Genomic DNA, 15,514 nt, shown 5'->3' with positions numbered 1-15,514 from the left:
TAGAAAGTTATTTGAAATATTTATTATTTAGACAAAGAAAATCCTGATGAGCATAAAGGTTGTAATAACAAAGAAGTATAACAGAAATTGTTAAAACACTCACAGTTGTAATTCACAATTTTGTTTAAAGAACAGAAAACAATCAATTATTCTTTTTATGGATAACCTCTATTTGTACTTTTCTTCACTTTTATTCTGATAAGTTCCCCCTTCCCTTTCAGTTGTTGTTTTTTCCAACCTGACCCGATGCAGTTACACCAAGGGCCCTGTTGGTTCCGCTCTTCAGGCATTACTGTTGTGGGCCCCTGAGCCCGTTTTCACGCCTGTATTTCTAACTTTTCCACAGCCTACAAAATTGAGGTAATTGATTTCCTAATTTATTCTCTTTTAAACAACAAGGGCAACTTTACTCAAATTTTGGAGTTCACTCCCATTATGCTTTTAAATTTAATTCCATTTTCTTTCATGTCTGCTTCCCCACAGGGTTAAACTGTTGTGAGGTTCTTTCGCCCTGAGGAAGGCAACTTTCAACTATGTAAAGAAACTATGGCCAGACAGGCGGCATTTCAGCCGAAACGTTGTTGTGATGATGTCAACCTTGATTTTTCTTGAAATATTTTTTTGACACCTACACGTAGGCAGACCTGTCATTAGGAATATTGGAGTTAGAGTTTGAGAGGATACGGTTGTTTTGTGTAGAGAAGGAAGAACTTTTTACCTTAAGAACCGTCCATATATCTTCTCTCCACTAGTACTCCATTCCTTTTTTATTTCTTCTTTGTGACTTTACAACAAAGAAGAACCTATTTTAAAAAATATTTTTTTCTGTTTCTCATAAAAAGAATAATTGATTGTTTTCTGTTCTTTAAACAAAATTGTGAATTACAACTGTGAGTGTTTTAACAATTTCTGTTATACTTCTTTGTTATTACAACCTTTATGCTCATCAGGATTTTCTTTGTCTAAATAATAAATATTTCAAATAACTTTCTAGAAATTTGCCCTTTTTGTTTCCAGAGAATTTCATAAAAATGCATGATACCAGAGTTTGGTACTTTTTTGAACAATTTAATCATGTTGATTTTGATACATAGCAGTAAGGGATCTACGGTGTTATTTTGGTCTTTTGTCCCCTCCTTTTCTGCTCATGGGGCAAATCCCCCCCCTCTTTCTTTGTTTCCTCTATAATTGGTTGGCATGCTCGTGCCATGTCTGGAACATTCGGTTCACTAAGCAGCACGTAAGCTCAGACCCAGGTGCCAGGAGGTGGACTTGACTTTACCTCCCCATCTATTTAGCCCAACATCTCTCATCACCATGCCTGAAGATTGTCTTTGAACCTAGCCTTGCAAAGTATTCTTTTCTCTGGCAATATAAGGGAGTTTGCGAGCATGCACTATCGTTGTTCTAGGACTCCAAGCTGAACTTTATTTCCATCCTTGGCTCACGTGACAGTAGACCACAATTTCATCCATTTTGCAGCACTTAAATGTCTTAAATTAATAAAACCTGGCACGCTTGGTGTTCTTTCTTTGCACCTTAACAAGGGATGATTCAGCTTCTCACGTTCACTGCCTTTGAGAATAGATAACTGGCCTTGGCTGCCTCAACTTTGATACCAGGCCTAACAGCCTTGCCATTGATTTTCACGATCTCAGCTTATTCTTGCTGTGACACAGTTCTCGGCTTTCCTCTCCATGGGTCCGGGCATACTAAAATTCATGACACCGATGTCCAGCTTCTATACAATGGTGGCTTTCCTGCAGTCTATTCACTACGGCTTGCATTTTCTTCAGTGCGCCACACACGTGTAATCTTCTCTTTGCATATGAAAGTTTACTTGATTCTTAACTTTGTCATCAGTTTCTATAAGGTCCATGTATTCTCTTCAGCCAGTATTCTCAGTGCATCACGCTCATCTCTCATGACGTCATCTGCTCATCTTTCACTCGTTTCCATATTCCTTTATGAAGTTCCTCCCTCAGATTATCGTCTTTTCGGGAATACATTTTCTCAGTGGGTATCTTTTTTCGAATATTTGCCATGGTATGGTCACAACGGCTGGTATCAAGCATGACACAATCTCAGGCTTCCAAATAACTTTTCTTTCACTCCTTGTTTAGCAATTTCAAAGAGTGTCCCGAAAGAACAAAAGTCCAATATGCTCTTTGGGCCTGATTACGAGGTGGGCGGTAAGGGATTACCGGTACCGGTAAGGGCACCGGTGCCGGTAATCCCTTACCGCCCTACTACGAGTTCCCTTTGTGGATCCTTCCATAACGCCTGTTTTTTTCAGGCGTTAAGGACGGGACCCGCAAAGGGACTCTAGAGCTAATAATGGTATCGCAATTTGCAGTACCGTTATTAGCGCCTTCGCCATTCCCATTGAGCCCTATGGGGGCTCAAATGGGAATGGGGAAGGGCCCTGGTGAATGGGGAATTGCCGGTCCTGCCAACCTTGGAATGGACCGGTAATTGCTCCATTCACCAGCGCGGAGTCGGAACGAGTTTGGAGGCAGACATGGCGCTAATAGCGCCATGGCTACCTCCAACCTCGTAATGAGGCCCTTTGTCTGTTTTATTGGACAGTCTCTTCATCCTTCTTCCTCGTCATAGATCTAGTTTGCATGTGCTGAAGTTCTTCCCCGATGCTTGCTTCTGACTGGGGTGGGGGTGAAGGGGACTCTCCGGTGTAGATCGTTACGTCTCCGAGGAATATCTAAGATCGTCTTCCTAGGAACTTCATTGCTGACGGCGTGACGTCTTCAATGACAAACAGCCCGTTTGAATTGGGGCTTGTGCCACTTCCTCTTAAAGTTTCTTATTAGGATCTCATCTCTGGGGAAAATTTCGGGAAGACGTAATGCTGTAAGATCTCATCTGCGTTCTGAGCCCCGCACCCCTTCCGCTTCAGCTGATCTGAAATGATAGAGATACTTGTAGTCATACACGTTAAGAAGGCATGTAACTCCTTTCCTAACAATTCTGCTGTTGTCTGGGCATCACTCCTAGTTCGCGATGGAGGTGTGAGGGGTGTCCTCATTCGCCTCCATGTCACTATTTCATGGGGCGTAAGGTGTTGGTCAGAGCCTGGTTGATTCCTCAATGCATATAATTAGGGTTTCCTGTTTTAGGGGTTTATTTTTTTTACTTCCGGGGGTGTTTTTCCAGTGTTGTTAAAAAAAATGGCAATCAGTGTTTGGCAGTGTTTTCCCAGTCACTCCTTTAAAAAATGCAGATAACTGTTTTTTCCAGTGTAAACACAGATTTGATTTTATTGTTTAATTGCATGCATAGGTAGGCAACACATCATAATCAAACTGAATCTGAGAAAATAAGCGCTGGGGCACAGAAATAAGTGCAGGGGCTGAGCCCTGGCAAACACCCCCATAAATTAAGCACTGATTGTTCCACTCTGCCATATTCTCTGTTGCCCCCAAAATGGAGGCTGGTAACTATGTGCTGTAATGTTACATTCAGTAGTATCTGCAATTAGTTTTCCCCATCAAGGCCTCCATTTACCATGGAGTCCTAATCTGCAGATGTTACATACTGCTATTCAAATTCCATGTTTTTTTGCATGACACTAAACAGGGACAAAATAACACACGCCTACAAAGTTGTATTGCGAAATGTCAAGTCATCTCCAAAACTGTTCAAAGGCAACACTCTAACTTTATAAACAGTATTTCTGACAATATTTCAATATTTGTTATCATTAGGTCGCCACCAGTTACTTTCCCTTGTTCAATGCTATTTTTCAGACAATGCCAACTTCATCTTCATTGTTTATGTAAAGGTCTCCACACTCTAAAAAATCATGCAGCACACATGTCCTTTGTTTAGCGCAAGAGCTATGGGTGTACGACCCACAATACATATATTGTATTCGGTCAAGGGGCATGCACAGGTTTTTCTTTTGCATTGTCTTTATTGCCTGTGCCGCGGGTTTGATTGCAGCATATGTGTATGTATACTTTGCCTTGAGACTTTCCAGAGCCAACCCACGGGCTCGCGCAATGCCTTTGTAGAAGAGGGTTTATGGCCTTTCTGAGTGCGGGAGGTGTCTTTCTTTGTCCCCTGGCACTTGGCTCGGCACGCATTACTGTCTTTCGCGGCACACGATTGAGCACCACATGTTGGAAGGGAAGGGAAAATTGCAAGCGTTTGGATTTATCTGTTTTGCTTCTTCACGTTGCTGTTTGCATAGGGCCTTCTGACTGTGTTTTTACAGCAATTTGCCGAATGGTTGGTTTATGTGGGCAAAGTTACTGTGTTATGCGAAATTTGCCGTATTGTGTGAAATTAATCTAATAGATTTGGCATGGGGAATTGGGAGCACACGGGGAAGGTGCTTACTCATGCATTGTTTGAGCAGGATATTTAAACACAAGTGGCAGCATTTAAGTGCTACTAAGTACATCTGAAAGAGATGGTGGTTTGTAATCATTGTTTCAGCAATTGACAGTTGTTTGCACAACAGCAGCACCTTCTCTGCTGATTTGAATAATACACACGCCCATAGTACCAGCTGCACAATGGATGGGTAATTGAAACATAGTTTGAAGCTCTCATTTGCTGGCAGGGTGGTGACATTAAGGAGAGAAAAGAGGATCCAAAATTGGAACTCTCCCGTCCCTTGCACACCTTAAGTTTGCGCCAATAAGACGCCTTGAGATTGACTTTTGTCACAATAAATTAGATATATATTCCAGTGAATTTCAAAAGATAATACAATTTTTTTAAAAGAGTGTAGTAATGACATCCAATAACGCCGCTCCTGTATAACCAGGGCTGCGCCTCCATAACCTTTTTTGCGAATGCTTTGCAAGAGCATAAACATAGAAATGTTTGTGTTTAATTCATTATTCTGGGCTCTTGATGAAGAGAATGAACTTCTCGAAACGCGTCAGCCACAATCAAATGAATTGAATCCTTCCTGTTTCACGCGTTTGGAATAAAGAATCTTCTTTTACATTGGATGTCATTACTACACTCTTTTTAAAAAAAATTGTATTATCTTTTGAAATTCACTGGAATATATATCTAATTTATTGTGACAAAAGTCAATCTCAAGGCGTCTTATTGGCGCAAACTTAAGGTGTGCAAGGGACGGGAGGGTTCTAATTTTGGATCCTCTTTTCTCTCCTTTTTGTACCTTTAGTAACCCTGTGCCAGGGCTACATTTCCTCCCCTGCACCCCAAAAATCCTTAACTATTGACAAACTGCCATATGAATCAGTATTTCTAGAAATTTAGTGTGTGCACCTTCCACCCTCCTCCTCAGGGTGGTGACATTCCCAGGTTTTTTCATACAGAGTGCTTTTTTGTTCTTACCTATCAAAAATAGAAAAAGAAAAAACGCATTTTCTTTGCAAAGCATGTCTGGCTATAGCATTAAGAGGTGGATCACGTGGGGTTCATATCCTAAAACCCATTCAAATGCATTCACTGTACGTGTTTATTGGTGTTGTGGCATATCAGACTTCAAAAACATGAACCCATTGTTGAAGTCTTTTTTTCCAGATTGATTGAGCTAGATTATTCTGCCATTCAGTCACGTCGGGAATGTTTTGAAATGTTTGCATTGTCACACACTCCATCTGTATCCAGAAAAGGGAGAGGAAAAAGAAAGATTGTGTTTTGTTTGTCGTGTCCATGTTTTGACTAGGCAGTCAATTCCACCTTCTGCCAGAAGGTGGCAATGGTGGCTAATCATTTGACACTTCAGCAATATCAGTTCCAAAAGACAAAGGTGAAGCAGAGCTATGAGGATAGCTCATTGGCAACGCTTCGGTCTTGGAAACAAGACGACCCCGAACAGCCGCACTTTGCAATTATTAAATACTGGGGTTTATCGGAGTCCCCCGAGGAACATAATAACATAACAGGGGGTGGAAATCGAATTTTTTTGGTTGTTCTCAAAAACCGGACTCCCTACATATAATTCAAGGGGCAGGCAACGTAACCATCCTTTTTTCAATGTAAGCTTCAATTTAGCTATCCTTTCCTTAAGCAAGCCGTTGAGTCTCTCACAGCTCCCTTTCGCTTGTGGGTGATAAGCCAAAGAAAACTTGTGCTTTATATTAAGCAACAAGCTTATTTGCTCAAAGACTTCGTTTACAAAATGGGGGCCATTATCTGATCTTAATACTTCACATATTCCCCATCTAGGAAACACTTCTCGTAATAAAACTTTTGCTGCACAGGTGGAACCTGGATGTGTACAAGGACTTGCTTCAATCCACCTTGAAAAGGTAGATACTACCACTATCATATATCTGTATCCATTACAGATCTGCAGCATATCAGCGTAATTGACATGTAAATGATGAAAAGGACCATTAGGTCGCAGGATAACTCCTCTAACTGTGTGCAGCGTGTGCCCAGCAGTATACCTTTGACATAAGATGCAGTTTACTACATAAAATGCAACGTGTTCTAGCAGATTCGGTATGAACCAGTCCTCTGCAATAGCTGCTGCAAGGCTTTCTCTGGTGACATGTGCAGGGTAGTACAGCTGTTCCAATGCCACCCTTAATAAGGCTAGAGGCATCTCCGGTTTATCAGTGCTTTCCTGTCACCACAATGCTTCGGAAGGGGTTAAATAACACCCCCTCCATGTCCACAGATCTTTCTCATCCTGTGGTGCTTCCCCTTAAATTTCCATCAGTTGAGTTTCAGACAAAGGGCCTCATTACGAGTATGGAGGCAGCTGTGCCCTTGATAAGGGCACAGCTGCCTCCATGCCAGGTTCCAGCTCCGGGTTCTATGAATGAGTAATTAACGGGTCATTCCAACCTTGGAGGACCCAGTATTTCCTCATTCACAAAACCAATCCCCATTCCCATTTGATCACCCATAGGGCTCAATGGGAATGGGGAGGGAGCTAATAACGGGCTTGTTATTAACAGGCCCGTTATTAGCTCCCTGGTCCCCTTGCGGGACATGCTAAGGATGGGTCCCACAAGGGAACCTCATAATAGGGCGTCCCATAATGAAAGGTGCCGGTCCCATACCGGCACCCTTCATTACGGGAGCGCCTGCCTCGTAATGAGGCCCAAATTGTTAAAACTGTCATTCACACTCATCATCACCAGCATTTTCTCATTAACATCAGGCGTATCAAAGGTCATTATGACTTCTGAACATGCAACTCATTTCACTTCTTCGTCTTGATGTCCACGTGAGATAAAGTCTGCTCCTTTAGTGTGCGCTGTGCACCTAATGACTGCAATGGCTACTGGGAGTTGTAGGACTGTAATAAGTCTGTCTAATAATGTGGCAGGTAGCATTGGAGTGCTGGCCGCTCGGAGGTGGCCCCTCCTTTTCCAACGTGCTAGCCCTGCCTGTACTGTTGATGTCACATGGGCGGAGTCACTGTACACCGTTACTTCCTGGTCTGTGTTTTTCTCAAGCACGACAATCAGCGCCACTAATTCTGCAGCCTGTGCTGAGAAGTGAGACGATAGTCATGCACTTATCAATACTTCAATCTCCCCATTGTTCCTGTGCTTTACCACAGCAGCACCTGTATATCTTTGCCCACCATTTTGATCGATTCTAGAAGAACTGTCAATAAAGAGAATTTCCCCAGCTGCCAAAGCATTTTCTTTCACCCTTGGGATCTCATCATAGAATTCCTCTTAATTTGAGCAATCATGTGCGTGCTAATCTTCAGCCATTGGTTCTGCTACACACATGGCAGGGTTCACTATTCTACATCTGACTATTTCAATCGCTGGATTTGATATGAGCACCTCATAGGCAGAAGCCCTTTGAGATGTCAAAGTACCCTTAGGTTTTTCTAAAATAGCAAACAAAGCATGCTCAACAAATAACATCATGGAACACCCCATCACTATGCTGGCAGCTTTCTCAATGGCAAATGCGGCGGCTGCCAAAGATTGTTCACAAGTGAAGTAACCCCTCATTATTGTGTCCAGAACACCACTGTAATATGCTAAAGGTGTGTACCCCAAAGTACTCCTCTGTGTGAGTACTACTGTCATGACTGTACCATTTGTGTGCAGAAATAAAAAGAATTCCTCAGCATAATTGGGAATCCCTAAGACTGGAGCTGTACAAATGGCTTTTTTCAACTCATCAAACCCTTCAACCATTTCCTCAGTCCACACAATTTTTTTCTCATTTGCCTGTGCCTTTTTCAGAGCTTGTAAAAAGGGTCTACATATGAACTATAATCGAATACCCATGCCCTAACATAATTGCATAGTACCAACATTCTTTGCATATGCTTTATCGTGTGTGGCTTTGCTGTCTTCAAAATAGCCTCAGCCCTTTCAGGTGTAACTTTCTTTCCTTCATGCGAGATTAAACGAGACAAACTGGGTTTGTCTCTCATGTCTGTTCGTTTGTTTTGTGAGTGTTTCGTTTTGAAGCGCCCTTAAGCCCTCGGGTACCTGGTGCGCTATATAAATGTTAAACATAAACACATAAACATAAACATTAACTCACCTATGCATAACACCTCTTCTTGACAATACAGCAATTTCTTCTTGTCCACTTTATATCCTTTTTCTGCTAGAATGATCATTAGCTGAACCGAATCACGCCTGCACTCTTCCTCTGATGTACTGCAGACTAGAATGTCATCTACATATTGCAACACAACACTTTGTAAATCAATATTGCTTAAGTCCATCAGCAGGACTCTATTGAAAATCAATGGAGACTCACAGTACCCCTGGGATAACCTCGTACTTTTTAACTTAGCCTGTCTGAACATAAATGACGTCAGATCTTGAGAATCCTTTTGCAACGGGATTGAGAAAAACGCATTTTTCAAATCAATCACAGTGAATTATCGCGCCTCGACAGGAATACTACATAAGAATGTTGCTGGATTAGGAACTAGAGGAAACTCGGCCTCTACAATCTGATTAATTGGGCACATGTCCTGAATTAAATGCCACAACCCCCCCTTAGATTTCTTGATAGGGTACCCTGCGGTATTGCATGGTGACTCTGACGTCACTTAGATGCCTTGATCCATCGTGGCGGATATCGTCTTAAAAATACCCCTGTCTGCCTGGGATACTGTCGTGCTCAGGGCAAAATTGATCCTGGCTTCAGTTTAATATTAACTCTCCTACCCCTTTTAATAGGCCTACGTCATAAGGGCCTGTGGTCCACAATGAAACTGGCACTTTCGCCATGTCTTCATCAAAAGATGCGGGACATTGCCGTTCTATCATCATCTTCTGAGGAACTTTGCGTCTTACTGCCCTCACCCAATAAGTGATACTCATTTCAAATACTACTTTGTCATCTGATGGGTGGTCTCTAAACATATCCTCATCAATGACGTCAGTCAATCGGTAACCCTCTCCAATGGCAATCACTGTGGTCCATCGTCTACCTTCAATATCAACCCCATCAAGCATAGCTAATTCTCCTCACACTATAGCTGCTTGTAACCCTAAGGGAAAGATTCATCCCCCCCTCTTCATCCATAGGTATCCTTGGCCTAAATAAGAACTCATCAGGTATACTCACAGTTTTACCCACTAAACTAGGCAACCATGTTAACAAAATGCATACCCCATAGTGAAAGACTTCTGCTTCTAAAGGTACACCTCGTATGGCCATTTACCCTGTAAACACCATGATAAATTCACTCATGTTTAAATAATGCATTCCTGGCATTGAACACACTATGCCTTCATCAGTAAACGAACTTGTCATATTTAACGTTGTCATTAAATCTCGACCTAGTATATTAACTGGTGTTTGCCTTGAATATAATAAAGGCACATACATATTGCATTCTCCTATAGAGACTGGCAATTTCTCAGTAAAAGGAAGTCTGCTTGTAGCTCCTGTGAAACCTTGAGCATTCATGGCATTACCAGATAATGTACATTTCCCCTCTCATATACATGAGCGTGTTGCCCCCTATAGTGACATCAACCCTCGTTTCCTCTTGAGGACCGGGAGTCACAGAAAATACTGAACACATCAAGTCACCCAGTGAGCTGTCCTATTGTGGGTACATGCTTATTCCCATGCCCGTGAAAGGGTTCCCTCGACTGTCACACCTCCTATTCTAGAAGTCATTAACTGTCCCTTGTTTAGGCCCTGCTGTATCTGCACGGGCACGTGCTGTGATTGTCCTTGTTGCATTCTCGGCACTTGTGCTTGCTGCACTGTCTGATTTTGGGCAAAACTCTCTCTACCTTGCTGACTATATGCAGGCGGATGAATAGTCCCCCCCTTGAGAACTGCCCATTTTGCACAAACCCTTGACTCCCACACATGCGCGCTATGTGCCCTGTCATTCCACATGTCCGACATACAGGAGGTAATCTCCTAATTTGCCCTTCTTGCATGCCCTGGCTATCATTCTGCATATCCTGAAACCCACCTCGATTATTCTGGAAATTTCCCTGATTATTTTAGAAACTTCTCCCTCGGAAACCTCCCCTTCCTCTTGGTAAAAATCCATTATTACCTTGATCAAACTGCCTTTGGTTATTCACCTGTGGCATACCTGCTGCTTGCTGCGAACCTGGCCCTTCTCCGCTAGTCAACATCGCCCCTTCTATGGCGTATTTTGACTATTTCTTTTGCACCAGTTTTGCTTCCTCACCCTTCCTAACATCATCTTCCTTTCTTTTCTTCTCCTGTAGCAGTCTGCAGTAATGCGCAATGGTCAGCTGTATTTCTGACCGGGGTTTTGCCTCCATATCCACCAATTTCTTGAGCGGCTTCTGCACTTGATCTGGCAGCCCTTGGCATATGGTAAAATACAGGTATAGATTTCCCCCACGGTTCCCGCATTTCCAAAGACCACTGCTCTTGAAAATTCTGAATGTAAACAAGAGGATCCTCCACTTCCTGCATCTTCTGTGCCATTATAGCTCCAATATCTGATATGTCTGGATACTGCACTCTCAGCGCTTTCCAGACTGCAGCTCTACAGTTATTAAACAGTGCTCCATCATGAGCAGTGTTCTGTGCAGTGACTCTCGAGGATCCTGCTCTCGACCAAATGTCGTCTACTCTCTCCCGAAGAATAGCGGCTAGACAACCTTTAATGTCTCCTATAGCTAACGTGTTTCCTCCTGTCATTTTCTCTAACTCATGTATCCATTCGCAGCACCAGAAGTTAAATTCGGAAGTTTACACCTTAAATTATCCTTATCCATTTGTGGCCATAGTATATATTACGGTCTGGCCCCTCCTTTCTCTAACAAAAGAAACTGTGAGATCCCAAACTCGCATTCATCCCCATCATCTGTCTGTCCAGCAGGGACAATGGTTCTGCACCGTCATCTTCCCGGTAGCGACCTTAGCCTGCTCACATAAGGTGGCGAGTCCCCCCTCTCACTATGGGATTGCCCTCTGGGTTGATCTAGCCGCGCCAGAGATTCTGATGCCCTAGACGTAGGTAGGTCTAGATCTGACCATCTTACTTCTCTATCCGTCAGAGAACATCCTTCAGGACCACATGCGTTATCTCCTTCCTCCCCACGGAAGGCTTCTCTGTCCTCGTCTGACATATCCTGTCCCCAACTCGTATGACTTCCCTCTTTTTCGTCTTTATCCAAAGTTAGCCTGTACAAAGACAAGGCTATATGCTCAAGGTTGTACACACTTCCCTCCTTGCCATGCAACTGCATACTTTCAAGTCGATCAGTTTTCCCTTTCCTTTTGGTTCTTTCTTGGCCCTCATCTCATGATAGACCTTATCGATCTTATCCCCAATGCTTCTCATATCAAACTCATCCTCTAGATTGGCTCTAGATGGACCTGGTATTGGCTCATGTGTCGGGAAGAATTCTTCTATATCTTCCCATGCTACTACTGGATTAGGCTGCATTCATTCTTTCTCTATGCGATCAATGCCTCGTTCTCTTTGTCATCTCTTTCATTCTATTTCTTCATCAAGTTCTCTTTGCTTCCTTGCCTCTTCTCTTACCCTCTCCTCTTCCTGTCTTTCCACCTTTCTTCTCTAGTTTGCCCTATGTATTTCTTCGTCTCTTCATCTTTGTATTCTTTTATCTCTTAATTTCTGCTCTTCCTCTTCCTCTCTCTTTCTTTCTAGCTTGTCTCGTTCTTCGAGTGCTCTTTGTTTGGTATCATGCTTCCTTTGCTCCTCTGCCCTTTCCTGCTTTTTTAGCTGTTCATCTTGATACAGCTGTTCTCATTTTTATCTATTCTTTCTTCCAGCTTCATCTTCTTTTAATCGTTCCTCTCATTCGTTATCTTTTTATCTTGTTCGTCCTGATCTTCCCTTTGCCTTACTTCCTCAATGCTCTTTCCATCAAGTTTGAGCAAAGTCTGACCGCCCATTCATTCATTCTGTATAAGTGCTACCTCATCAACCTTATCTTTCTCTCCTTTCCATCTCTTTATTTCCCATCTTATATCTTAGGATGTACTTGATCGATCACTTCTCTCCTTGTCCCTTCTCTCTTTGTCCCTTGGGGGTCTTTTCTGGGTTTTCATCGCTGCTATGCGCAGGCGACTCATATGCCGGATTGCTGTACCCTATTGCTGCCTTAAGCTCTATCAATGGGTACAATCCATCATCCTTTCTACTACCGCCATTTATTTCAGGCATGGTGGGAGGAGCAGAAGTCTCTTCACCCCCCTCTTTGCACTGGTTAAGCATCCAGTCTTCAGGAGGAGGCTCTTCCCTATCCTCCTGGTACATTTTCCAGACCTCTAAGCTCACTAATCTTTTTTCGAACATTTTTCCCGTGTATGAAGCGTGCAAATATGTCATCATCTGTTGAAAAACTGCCTTTGATAGCGATCTCCCTTCTTGCCATGTCATGAACATCTTATCTGCCATGCCCTAACCCGTTCCGCACTGTACTGTTTAAGCTTGGGTGCGTGTTTTGGCATTTGCTTGCATAGATGTATAAGCGGAGTAATATCCTCCATTTTGACTCGTCAGACTTGACTGTCAATACTAACCGTTATGTTTTACACTTTATAATTACCTTTCAGAAAAACAACACAATATGAGCGTGCACCAATCGTCGCAGCTCCAAGCCTTTTTATATCACGTTCTATTTCAATCTACTTATTCACTAAACATCATCAATTCAACTAAATAAACAAATCATACATTTTCAAATCTCTGTGCTTTCTTTTCATGTCCCTTACATTTTCACTATTTTTTCACCACATATACATGATACAATACATAAAACAAACAGACAGACTTGGCTGGCCTACATTTAACTCAGTCTACGCTCCTCGTGACTATTTCTTCATTCATGCTCATTGTGACTTATCCTTGCCCCTAAAAATACTCCTACAGAGTTTGAGTCGTTCCCTTTAGACAATCTTTAAATGTGTCCGTAATCTACGTCATCCACTATTGGGACTCTGGATAGGACTTCTTCTGATATGTGCTGTAATGCAGGACTCTGGGCTTAATCTAACTATGATGCTCACAGTTTCTCAATTGCTTGATGCTCCTCGTCTCAAGTCAATTACTTAACTCGACGCTCACCGTCTCGAGCTACTCACCTATTTACTTAACATTTGTCGTCTCAAGTTGTTTACCCCAACCACCCTCCATTACTTATTTCCCCTTATCACTCTCTCCACTCAACACCATTCAAGGTTTCCAACGCAGTCTACTCACCATTCACGTTTTCGACTTCCGGCTCTCGAGATCGTCGCCGCCTCAACCAGCCGCTTCAGCCTTCAATCCACTCAGCTTCCTGTAGAAATCGGAAGGGGATTCAATAGAAACCGAGGGACCCATCCCACCTGCACTTGCAGGATTCTTTAAGCTAATTTACGCTATCTACAGGGAGCTTCACATCCTTTTGGCTAAATGGCGGAGGACGTCCGATGTTACCGGGACCCCAAAACTTACGAGGTCAACAGTTCTTTAACCATCATCTCTCTGCTACCACAAGAACTGATATTATCGACCAAGCCCTTTAAGACAAGGTAGCAATATTTTGAGATGGATGGGGGTGCAGAGATACTCAAACAGCAGTCATATTAACTAACTCAGGAAGTTGGCCAATCAAAACTGTTTTATTTGAAATTGTCTAAAACAGGGAGTACAACGGACATCAACGGACGTTGCAAAGCATGATGTCTCAACAAATTTTATAAAAAAGCATTGTATATAGTAAAAACTCATCATTGCTGACATCACCCTACGTGGCAAACTACAAAAACCTATTGGAGAAAGTGATTGGTCTAGGGGAACATCTAGGTATACGTTCTATACTAGTCTAAAGAGTGATAGGGTCTTTAACATCCGGTGGGGCAACTAAGCCCTCCCCTTAAACAGGTCACTATGAATGTCATCAAATACACAACGTCCCGTTGGCTGCACAAACAATAGGGCTCTTTACTACGTGTCCCTCTATAATTGGTTGGCACCTTTACATCCGTCAGTACTCTTCCATATACGCCAGCAGCATGCAGGCTGCTCTCCAGGTGCTGGTGGGATGGTCTACACCATAGCTTCCCACCAATTAGCATATCATCTATCATCACCTCTGTGGTCTGCACGATAATTAAGGCTTTGAACCTGGCCTTGGAAATGTTCCTTGCTATGGAGAATACGAGGGAATATAGCAGGCTCTGTCTTCTTGCGTAGGTGTAGTTCGTCACGATTGCCCATTACTACCCATCCACGTGACTGAAGACCGTGATTTTGAACTCTTGGTGTATCTAAAATAATACTGTTAAATGAACCTCTGACGTCTTCATTGATTTCGTGCCTGTCTTCTGAACAGGAGTTTGTTCTTTCACACAGTTGTAGCTACTGTCTGATCATTCCAGCCTAGAGCGGCCTTGGCTTCTTGGTGCTGATCCAGCCTCGCCCTTCTTTGATCCACCTCTGTAATTCAATTGCTTTTCAACTGTGAAACAATGGAAAAAGCCTTCTTTTTCTGGTCCAGCTCTGCTAAAATGCATAGTGGAATGATCCACAAAAAATGAGTGCAGCTCAAAACGTAGGAATGGTCATAAGTTTAATTTAATGGATAATACAAAAACACAACGCGTTTCACGCTCAACTGAGCGCTTGATCACGTAAGGGAAAGAAGGACCAGGGCACTCTCATAGCTGGAAAGTGTAGTCCTATTGCTATGTCAATGAAACTGTGAACGTGCCTGGAGGGATGGAGAGGGTGGCAGCCATGTTTGAACGGAGGGCAGGAGTGGCCATCAATGGGAAAAAGGTAAATATATATCCAGTAAAAAAACTTTGTTAAAGGGACGTTATGGTTCCAAGTAAAACCAAAAAACCCCTGAAATTCGTAAGTCATGGTAAGCTAAGCAACCATAACTCGCGCCACCACTGTGCACCACTAAGACTAACACCCAGGACATCAATGATGACATCACAAATGTCATTGATGACATCTCTGATGACATAACATGTGCATTTACTTTTCATGAAAAGTCTGTACAAGGGATTCTTATTATAATGTTGACAAAAAAGTGTCAAGGATCATTGGAATAAATATCATGAGCTACTTAGTGCATTACTGAATTTCATAGGT

Source organism: Ambystoma mexicanum, chromosome 5p (genome assembly GCF_040938575.1).
Source record: "Ambystoma mexicanum isolate Mex_15411 chromosome 5p, UKY_AmexF1_1, whole genome shotgun sequence".
Lineage (NCBI taxonomy): Eukaryota > Metazoa > Chordata > Amphibia > Caudata > Ambystomatidae > Ambystoma > Ambystoma mexicanum.
The sequence above is the reverse complement of the archived record's forward strand: the minus strand, read 5'-3'. Positions refer to the sequence as shown.